This window comes from Puma concolor, chromosome C1 (assembly GCF_028749965.1).
Source record: "Puma concolor isolate L17-30 chromosome C1, mPumCon1.1.hap2, whole genome shotgun sequence".
Taxonomy (NCBI): domain Eukaryota; kingdom Metazoa; phylum Chordata; class Mammalia; order Carnivora; family Felidae; genus Puma; species Puma concolor.
Window position 1 is genome coordinate 206,233,868 of NC_141674.1, and position 10,916 is coordinate 206,244,783.

Sequence of the window (10,916 nt, forward strand, 5' to 3'; positions counted from 1 at the left end):
CTATTACATTACAATGTTGGTTTATTTTTTAATGTTTCTTTATTTTTAAGAGAGAGAGAGAAGGAGATAGAGCATGAGCAGAGGAGGGACAGAGAGAGGGGGAGGCACAGAATCTGAAGCAGGCTCCAGGCTCCGAGCTGTCAGCATAGAGCCTGATGCGGGGCTCGAATTCACGAGCTGTGAGATCATGACCTGAGCCAAAGTTGGATGCTTAACCGACTGAGGCACCCAGGTGCCTCTAGTTTATTCTTTTAAATATTTATTTATTTGGGGGAGAGAGAGAGACAGAGTGCAAGCAGGGGAGGGGCAGAGCGAGAAGGAGACACAGAATCTGAAGCAGGCTCCAGTCCCCGAGCTGTCAGCACAGAACCTGACATGAGGCTCAAACCCACGAAGTATGGGATCATGACCTGGACTGAAGTTGGACGCTTAACCAACTGAGCCATCCAGGCGCCCCATTACTGTATCACTTTAAAATGTGTCTCCAATGGAATACTACGTGGCAATGAGAAAGAATGAAATATAGCCTTTTGTAGCAACAGGGATGGAACTGGAGAGTGTTATGCTAAGTGACATAAGTCATACAGAGAAGGACAGACTCCATATGTTTTTTTTTTTTAATTTTTTTTTTCAAGGTTTATTTATTTTTGGGACAGAGAGAGACAGAGCATGAACGGGGGAGGGGCAGAGAGAGAGGGAGACACAGAATCGGAAACAGGCTCCAGGCTCCGAGCCATCAGCCCAGAGCCCGATGCGGGGCTGGAACTCACGGACCGCGAGATCGTGACCTGGCTGAAGTCGGACGCCCAACCGACTGCGCCACCCAGGCGCCCCAGACTCCATACGTTTTCACTTCTATGTGGATCCTGAGAAACTTAACAGAAGACCATGGGGGAGGGGAAGGGAAAAAAAAGGTTAGAGAGGGAGGGAGCCAAAACATAAGAGACTCTTAAAAAACAGAACAAACTGAGGGTTGATGGGGGGTGGGAGGGAAGGGAAAGCGGGGGATGGGCATCGAGGAGGGCACCTGTTGGGATGAGCACTGGGTGTTGTATGGAAACCAGTCTGACAATAAATTTCATAATAATAATTAAAAAAAGATAAAATGTGTCTAATGTGTGAGTGTCCAGTTGTATTCTTAGCCCAGGCCCTGCAGGTGTTCAGGGAGGGTCCACTCGCACAGTTTAACCAACAAGTGCAATGGAAGAAGTGACCACAGGAAGGAGTGGAAGAAGTTCTGTTCAAACATAAAGTCCTGAAATTGAGTCTATTTATTTATTTAATTGAACTAATCTAGTCTAATCCCTGTTAATGTATAATTGTTGAAGACCTGAGAAATACTGTAGTGAGAATGAGTGAACCAATAGCTTTAAAATTTTTTGAAGTTTTATAAACTGAGGAAAATGTGGAAGTTTAGAATATGATTACAGACAATATAAATTTGGCTGAAAGGCAATGAAACGGACGTTGAACTTTCATTATAGGCAACACGTTCAGAGATTTATTTTCAGTTTAAGAAGTTTGCTTCTTGTTGTGCAAAGGTAGAAATAAATACTAAGAACAACAAAAAACTAGAAATGTTTCTCATACTTCAGTGGTATCAGTGCTCTTGTGTAGGCACAGAACCCATAGTTTGATGTTGACATTACTGCACGCATAATTATATTAACTCTAAGCATAAAAATGGACAATCATTTAGAAACACAATCCAGCAAGATATCTGATCTCAAATACTATGCAATTAAGCCAGTCTCAAAGGGCTCAACATCCAGTAGAAAATAACTAATAATTATAATACCATATTACATTTTTTTAAACTTTTGCATATTTTCAAAATGCTTTAACGCCCATCATCTTACTTGATGACTAATTTGGACAATGTGTTCAACCGAACTGACTTGTTTTCCTTTTCAATTAAAGGATAATGTCCCAGGCAAGATGGTGGGAGTTGTCCATAACTTCCTCTTAGAGCTTTTACCTTTGTGAATGTTATAAACGTTTTGATCTACACGTATGTGTTACACATGGATATATGGTAGGAGTTGAGGTGGTTTTAGCAAGAATGCTGTGTTATTTATCTCAACTATGTAACCAGCCATACCCTCTTCAATGAAGAGACAAACATCGGTACCTAAACTGACCAGCTTAGCCAGTAATAAGGAGAAATAATAGTTAGTTTCCCTACTAAGCAAAAGTTTCATAATTTTATATTCTAACAGGGCATCATTTCCATTTCCATTACACTGAATTGACCAGAAATTGATCAAAAGCGAGATGAAATTTATCATTTTTATTGATGACATCAACATGTTTGTTTTTCATCTTTGGTCATTTGTAGTGTCATTGAAGATTAACGAGATGGAAGTTAAAAAGAGCTTTGAAAAGACAGCTTACTCCAGGTTGTTAGTACGGACTATCACAGACGACTTGGCATCATGTGACTAACATCAGTCTTCCCGAGTAACAGATAACCAGGTTGAGGTTATCTTTGCCTCCAAGTCTATCAAGGGACATACTCCCAATAACTGTAGGCGGTGATAACTCTTTAATGTAACTGAGTTATGTGGATATCCTCTCCTTCAGATTGAAAGTGCACTTGTTCTGATGATCACCGGATATTGTACCGAAGTGTTGAATCACTAAATTGCACACCTGAAACTAATATTACACTCCATGTTAACTGACCGGAATTTACATTTTAAAAATTACCTTCTACATTTATAAAAGATTGCTTCTTTGTGGGCAAACAGCAGTGGATTCATTCATTTATTTACTCATTCTCTCAAGAAATCTTTATTGGGTAGCATTCCCTCCTGCTAAAGCCACCTTTCCTCAAGTAACTCGTACAGGCTAAAGCTAGGTCTATAGGGAGCCGCCCTGTTCTAGAGACATCTTACTTGCCCATATCCAAACTCTAGCCTGGAGAAGGAAGCAGACTTGGGCTGAAACTAGTCACAGAAAGTGTTGTTGAAGATGAAACTTTGTTGGTGGGTTTGGGTTCACACCACTGTCACAGACGCTCTTTCCAACTCACCTTCCACCTCCCTTTTGATCATTCCAAAAAGAGGATTCTGGAGATGCTTACAAGTCTCACACTGAGAAGGTACTCTAGGCCATTTTTGTCCTATGACACAGTTAGCCAACTACCAACATGATTTTTAGGTGAAAGGGAAAAATGTAATTGGCCTTAAGCTTCAAATATAGTTTACTATTTAAAATAAAATATTATAACTGGGTATTTCATAGAATAACTCAAGGAAGATGCACTCTTTAGCTAATTTATTTATTTTTTATTAATTTCTTGGTCTGTTATATTTTCCGCTGATCGTGGAAACCATTCAGCCCTCAGTTCCTTAACATAATTGCTATAAAGGTAAGTCCCAGAATGATTACCAACTGTGTACCCATCACTCTGCTGGAGCCAGATATGGAAATGTGCCTTTGGACTCTGTAACAGAAAGTAATAAACCAAGAGTTCATTATTAAACCACAAAAGGGTTTATGAAAAGGATATGGTGATACAAGCATAAGCCTCAAATGGCATTTACAAAGTAGGTGACCTCATACCAAGATATTTCCTCTCTCAGATGGTTCTCAGTTATTGCCTACACACTACCAGCCTCCTGCACTCATGTGTCTAGAGGAGTGTGGAGTTTGGATGTGTGTGGGCACAAGGCTTGTCACAACAGAGACACGGCTGAGCAGCTACCTGAGAGGTGGGGCCACCCTCAGTAGATGGTTCTGAAGGATGGGTCCTATTGATTTGCTCATTGGTAAAAGGTTATCCTGAAGCTCTTCCAAGATACTTTCAGTGTGTGAGAAGATGACCCCCTTCCCTCAAGAAAATTTAGAGTGAAATTCCCTGTCAATTAATTGGATTTATCTCACAATGTAAGAATGTGACTTCTGGGTCAAAGTTTACCAGTTGTAGTCAATCTATGACATCACAAAGCCTCTGGCATTTTGCCTTGCTCACAATAGCTGTTGAACTGATCGCTGTTCTCATGACTGTTGTTAGGGGAAGAAACAGACTGGGACATCATCACTGGTTTCAGGGGAATTGGGTGGGTATAATTCATAAAACGTGGATGGAATGGGGAAAAGGGACTATTTATTTTGGCTTAACTACATTCCAATTTGTAGGATAGATATAGGTTTATTTTTGAAGTCTCAGTCCTTTCTCAGGTGGTCCCTTTGCCCATTACAGCTACATTCATCCCATAACACACATCCACTTATTCCTCCCTACCACACACATGCACACACACACACACACACACACACACACACACACCACTACCGGCACCACCACCACCACCACCACAAATACTTACCTGGCTAAACTCTATCAGCTCAAGTCAAATTTATCACTCTTAACTCTTCTTGGAACCAGAGGATGTCCCTAGACTCTTTCAGTCTCCTGGGATAGTCTTAAGAGCATCACATTCCAGGGAGCTTGGGTGGCTCAGCCCATTAAGCATCTGACTCTTGATCTCAGCTCAGGTCATGATCTCACAGTTGGTGAGTTTGAGCCCCACGTCAGGGTCTGCTTGAGATTCTGTCTCTCTGTCCCGTCTCTGTGCTCTTTCTGTCTCTGTATCTGCCTCTCTCTTTCTCAAGATAAATAAATAAACTTAAAAAAAAAGAGCATCTCATTCCCAAAGTATCCCCAGGGTTGCACAACCTCACCCTTGCATACTCTGTCAGGTAATCCCACTGTTCCCAAGCATGCCAGAATTGCATGGAGAAAGTTTAGATCAACACCCTAGATTTTCAAACAGATTTACACAACTTGTAGAAAACAAAAGGCCCTTTCTTTAATATCTGTAGACACATAACTAGGGAATTGTTTTTTCAAGAATGTGAACCTCTGACCTATTTAGGCAGAAGATAAGTAAACAGAAGATGAAAGAAAAGTCTTCGGCTTCTCCTCCAGGCCATAGGGATGTCCCCAGAGTGAGAAGTCCGTTTGAGGATCTGAGATCTCTGTGTGCTGCCTATGGAAGAAGAGGTGGGGGAAGGGAAAAGGGGGAACTTGGGAGGGGGGTGTTCCTCACCTTGTACCAGGTGTTGGAGTCTTGGCATTGGTTTTGACTTTGCTCTGATGTTTTGGGTTCATTTACGGGCCCGATTCATCCCAGCCTCCATCAGCTGCAGATCAATTTCTAAATTGTTCTGGGAAAGCCACATAATGAAAACTTGTCAGTGAAGAAAAATGAGTAGTGTCAGTTGTAGCCTGACTCATGACCAGTTACTAGTGGGGGCTTAATGTTCACCGGGTCTCCCTTAGTGGAATATTATATACACCACCTTCCTAATGTGCATGGTGGTGTGAATTAGCTTTTTGAAACTGCAGGAGAGCCAATAATTTAAGGACTCAGGGCCATAACCACAGCAAAGAAAAGGATTAGGGTCAAAACAGAATAGTTCAAAAATAACATTGGGAGCATTGCTACCTAGTAGGAAGCTTTTGCCAAAGAAAGAGCAGCCAGTATGCTCTTCACACCTCCTTAGAGAACGTTAAATTCAGAAGTACGGTTTTGGATTTGTCAATATGATACAGAAAACCCAACATTCTATGGCTATAATCAAATCACTTTAAAACCTCGATCTGAAGCACATGACACTTTCATCAAATAATTTTGTTCTGAGCAAAGGATATGAACACTTTAAGAGCAGATATTTGGAAAATCTGGGTTTGAGGTCACTGATAAGTTCTGCTGGTAGACAGGTACATTTTTTAAAGGTGAAATTCCATTGCATGCAAATGAAGGTGTTTCTAACCCCACCTAAACAGGTAACTAGAAAATGGTGAAGGACGCTACGTAAATCATACGGGAATGTGTTTCCTATACCTGCTCTCATTATTAGTAAAACATATTGTGAACATCAAATCAGTTGTTTGCATGTTTCTGTGATAGCGGAGGCAGGAGGCAGTGTTGGAAGACTTAACTACCTTCCTGTTTGAAGAAAGGCCACAAAGTTAGGGTCCTCTACTGAAGGAAAAGGAATGCTAAAAGTCTATGCATTGGATTGTAATCAGACTGGAAAAAATATAAGACTCTCTAGGTAATGGCCTCTGGTTCCCTGATTTTTTTGGACCCGGTTATACCTACTGGTTACATCATACTAAAATTCATTAAAATTCTGTGTTTAGGAGTTAACCGAGGCTATGCATATCAATAGCCTTCTAACTGGCTTTGCAATATTTCCTCTCACTCCAATGGTTTTTCCACATGGAAATAAATCAGATCAAAACTGGTTCCTGCTCAACACCATCCGACCTCCTTATCTTGGCCTTGTAGTACCTGATCTGGCCCTTTCCCACTTCTCTGAGGTTATCTCCCATCCCCCTCCTCCTCAGTCCCTGGTCAGCCATCTTGGCCCTTGAGATGTCCCTAACAGATGTCACAATATTTTGCACTTGCTTTTCCCAGTGCCTGGAATGTGCTTCCTCAAGCATTTCTGCATGGCTTTCTTACTGCATCTAAATCTTGGCCTGGTTGTTATTTTCTCACAGATGCTTTACTTGACTTCCTTATAGGAAGAGCCACCCTTCCACTTTACCTCACTTTCTAATACTTTACCTTTTTTTAACTTTCTTTATAGTATTTATCACTACTGCATATTAACTAATAGATAATATTATCTCCATCTCCATTAGAATGTCAGCTTGTGGAAGGGAGTTATCCTCTCTTTTTTAAAACTTCATTTCTATATTCTTACCACCTAGAATGGTAATGGATCAATAAACATTTGTTGAAATGGAGAAGGTCGGTGAAGAGTGGAGGAAGGAGAATTCTGAAAGAGATAGGTATAAGCAAGTCTTTGCTGAGGGTCACATTGAGCTGCGAGCTGCTTCAGGGGTGTCCTTAGGAGTCAACGTGATGGCTAAAGATGTCAAGACCAAAATCAAGAACTACAAGACTTCCCCTTTTGACAGCTACTTCCCCAACAAGCACCAGACAAAGAACTGCTAGCAGAACTAGCAGTTTCTAGCAGTGGACTTTCACCACTGTGAGAAGTCAATGATTGCTAAAGGGGTGGACATTTCCATGCATGAACGGTACCAGCGTGTGTACAAATCTCTCTGCCCCATATCCTGGGTGTCAGCCTGGTAGTCAGATGGTGTGTTTCCTGGGAAGATCTGAACTGGCTTCACCCACCTCTCCTCTGTCCTGCATCCTCCTCCAAAGGTGGTGAGGGGGGACCTGGGTGTATGGTGGTCCCCACCCTGGGACCCTGAATCATGGCTTACCTAATAATAAATACTCATTGAAAAAGCACAAGACTGTGTATATGTAAAAACCTGGATGATCAGGCAAAGAGCTGGGGTGAAATTAGTACTGTGACGAGCAAGAGGGGCATCAGGGTGATTGTCTGTTTTGTTTTGTTTTATGTTATTAAACTGACCACCTTCTCTATACTAGATAGTAGAGTGAATGATTGCATAAAATAGCTTCAAGCCACTGTATGTGCTAAAATTTATCTGTATATCCTTCCTTTATTATCTAGACAGTTTCAAAAAAATTTCCTTATGTAATTTCTGAACCACATAAAAATATAATAAAAACCCCTGTGTATCCCCACAAAAAAGAAAGAAATAGGTGTAAGCAGAAATATTCATAAGTATAATGCCTTCAATTTAGTAGCTCCCAAATTCGCAAAATCATAAAAATCATTTCAGTTGTTTAACACACACACACACACACATTCTTAAGAGTCATCTCAGATATAGGAACTTAGGAACTCCAGAGGAAGGCCCCCTGTCTTAGTTTGCTTAGGCTATCATAACAAGACACCACAGTTTGGACAACAGAAACTTATTTTCTCACAGTTTCAGAGGCTGGAAGTCCCAAATCAAAGTGCCTGCTGATTCTGTTTTTAGTGAAGGTGTTTGTTCTGGCTTCTAGAAGACTATCTTCTTGCTGTATCCCATGTGGCCTCTTCCTAGTGCCTGTGCAGAAAGAGAGATCTTTGGTGTCTCTTTCTTTTCCTATAAGGACACCGGTTCTATCAAATTAGAGCCTCACTGTTACTTCATTTAACCTTACTTTCCTCCCTAAAGGTCCATCTCCAAATACAATCACATTGTGGGTTAGAACTTCAACATATTAACTTTGAGGAAACACAATTCAGTCCATAACACCCTCAGAAACTGTATGAATAACAACATCTAAAGTGCCTAAGTAATTCTTACAGCCGGGAAAGTCAAGGAAGCAGTACTTAACAGTGAAGATAACTCCTCCTGGCTATATGGAGACAGAGGCCCTGTGGTCCTTGGTTGAATCATGTTGATAATATGAGGGGAAAATTCATTAGGAAAATATTTTGATAATAAGCTAAGGTTTTGAGTATGTTGAAGAACTACAAAGATAGGGAGGAAAATAAATCCTAATGAAGCGTTCTGTCGTTGTTGTCGTTTGTGTGTTTATTTATTTTTTTTTTTTTTAAATTTTTTTTTCAACGTTTTTATTTATTTTTGGGACAGAGAGAGACAGAGCATGAACGGGGGAGGGGCAGAGAGAGGGGGAGACACAGAATCGGAAACAGGCTCCAGGCTCCGAGCCACCAGCCCAGAGCCCGACGCGGGGCTCGAACTCACGGACCGCGAGATCGTGACCTGGCTGAAGTCGGACGCTTAACCGACTGCGCCACCCAGGCGCCCCATGTGTGTTTAATTTATAAGTTTTTCTGTAGAGTCAAAACTGTCCCTCCGTCTTACTGAGAGCTTGTAGTAAAGTCCAGGCATTAAGGAGGTTGGTCAAGTCCTTGACAGCTTAAAACTCGAATAACACGTTCAATTTGAAACATACCCACTCTGAACTTCTGGATTTGCAGGGGGAAGAGGTTGTGTTTGCCCTTCCCTTGCTTTTCCTTCACCCAGTTATCTATTTATTTATGTTTTAGCTCCTTGGGGTTAGTAAGGGAGTAGAGAAGATTAAAAGGAACACAACTATTTTTATTAAGTGGATGTTGTTGGTCGTGGCTATCAATGCCTTTCTACGTGACCATAGCTTATGTTCCACCTGCCTTGGGGGGACGTAAGTGAATAATGTAAGAGGCACCTTGGGCGGGATCTCTCTACTTCACAGTTATCTACTGGAGACATATTCTGTTTTGATCTCCTTTGGAATTTCCTTAGCTTCCTCCCCCTCTATGGAACTACTCTAAGCCTCTTGTTATGAGGGTCCCTTGGCCTGTCTTCCACAGTATCTCAACGATTGATGGAAAATGCACGCAACACATAGGCCAGATGACGGTAGTTCAGGACATTTTTCCCCTAGGAATTTTCTGTCTGTCTTTTCTCTCTCTTTCTCTCATTGCCTTTCCCACCTGCTTCCCACAGCAAGTGTGCCGTCCAAGCTGAAGTCCAACCAGGAAATGAGATGCCAGCCTCCCTCGATTGTGTCAGTGATTTCTCATCCTCCTGAGTGCTGCCTCCTGAGGGCTGTTCCCCCAATCAGGGGGGAAATTCTCTGTTCATAAAACAGTCTCAGAATTCCCTCTCTCTCCTGAGTCATTTAATTATGTGGTTCTAGGAAAGGAAGAAGGACGTAGTAGGGATGACTGGCCACGTGACCAAAGGCCCAGGATAGACCTATGAAGGTAGTTAAGAGTGTTGTTTTACCTTAAACCTTTAGCTACAGTTCTGAACCAATGGTAGAAGTTTCCATTCATATCCACTTTCAAAAATTGTAACAAGATTTACATTTTTGACGCACTGTTTCAAGGTTCTGCAGAAGCAGCCTTTATATCATGGATCTTGTGTCACTGAAGTAATTCTGGAAGCTTCAGATGGACCTCCTAATGACAGAGTGTATTTTTTCTTTTTCTCTTTACAGAGTAAATAAATCCCCTTTGTAGACTAACATTTCTAAATTCATTATTAACTCCCTCCAGCTTTTGTAGATTATTTTCTCCTAATTATTCTCTCCCCTGCGAAATTTTAATTTCACAGACATACTGTATAACCCTTCATGGACTGAGATTTTTCCACTCCTCTCTCAAGAACGGATTTTCAGCCCCTTGAGGGCAATATTGGACCCATTGGGAATGTACGGGGAGTAATTATTGAAAGAGCAGATTTCAGAGTACTCAAGTATATTAGTGCTTTGGAAACCTCCATTATCATACATTTTATCCCATGTAGTTAAACCGATTGAAATAAACTCTCCAAGTCTATTCTGCAGCATTCTTCCAGATTACACTGCAAGTTCTTAGGTTGGCGGGAAAAAAAAAAACAAAAAAAAAAAACCAGCAAACTGGGTCCCTAGCACAGACATATCTCCATCACCTGGACACGTTCATAGATTTTTCCCCCTCAACTTCCATTTTTAGCAATCTCAAAACCTTTCCAACAATCCTAAGTCCTTACCATCCACAGATGCCTTCTTTACAGACTTTGGACTTCATTCAAATTTCACCTTTGAAGACAATGCCAGCTCTCTGTTTCTTTTGATATGTAAGTGCTACCCTTTGTCAAAGACTAGTTCTCACTCCAGGCTGGAGTCTGTTATGTCAGAGAGGGGCATAATGTGTGATTTTCTGCTTTCACCTTAACTGTAAAGGGGAACTTCAAATTTCAATTAGAAGTAATAGTCTATAAACCACCACATAAAAATGTACAATTTTCATTCTCAATACTTAGTCTTATTCTTTCTCATTAGAGAGCCATATTGAACAATGAAGCTTTGCTTGCACTCGTTAATGAAAGTGCCATGCCTGAAAAGAGTCATAAAATGGGAGCCCAAAACAAAAGGCTGGAGAAATTTATCTAAAGATTTTGGCTTTTATTGTAATGCCCCTGAAATAATGCTATACACAGTTCCTTTTAAATCTGTGCCGTGATTGTGGAAAGGAAAATTGGGAAATAATAGACTCTTCTTGTATTCACACACTCTCTTTACCTCCCC

General features: G+C 41.1%; 1 pseudogene; it reads left to right on the top strand.

Annotated features, from left to right (window-relative positions):
• The first annotated feature begins 6,747 nt into the window (after positions 1-6,747).
• On the top strand, positions 6,748-7,151 carry LOC112848762 (cytochrome c oxidase subunit 6B1 pseudogene; annotated as a pseudogene).
• Positions 7,152-10,916: the final 3,765 nt, after the last annotated feature.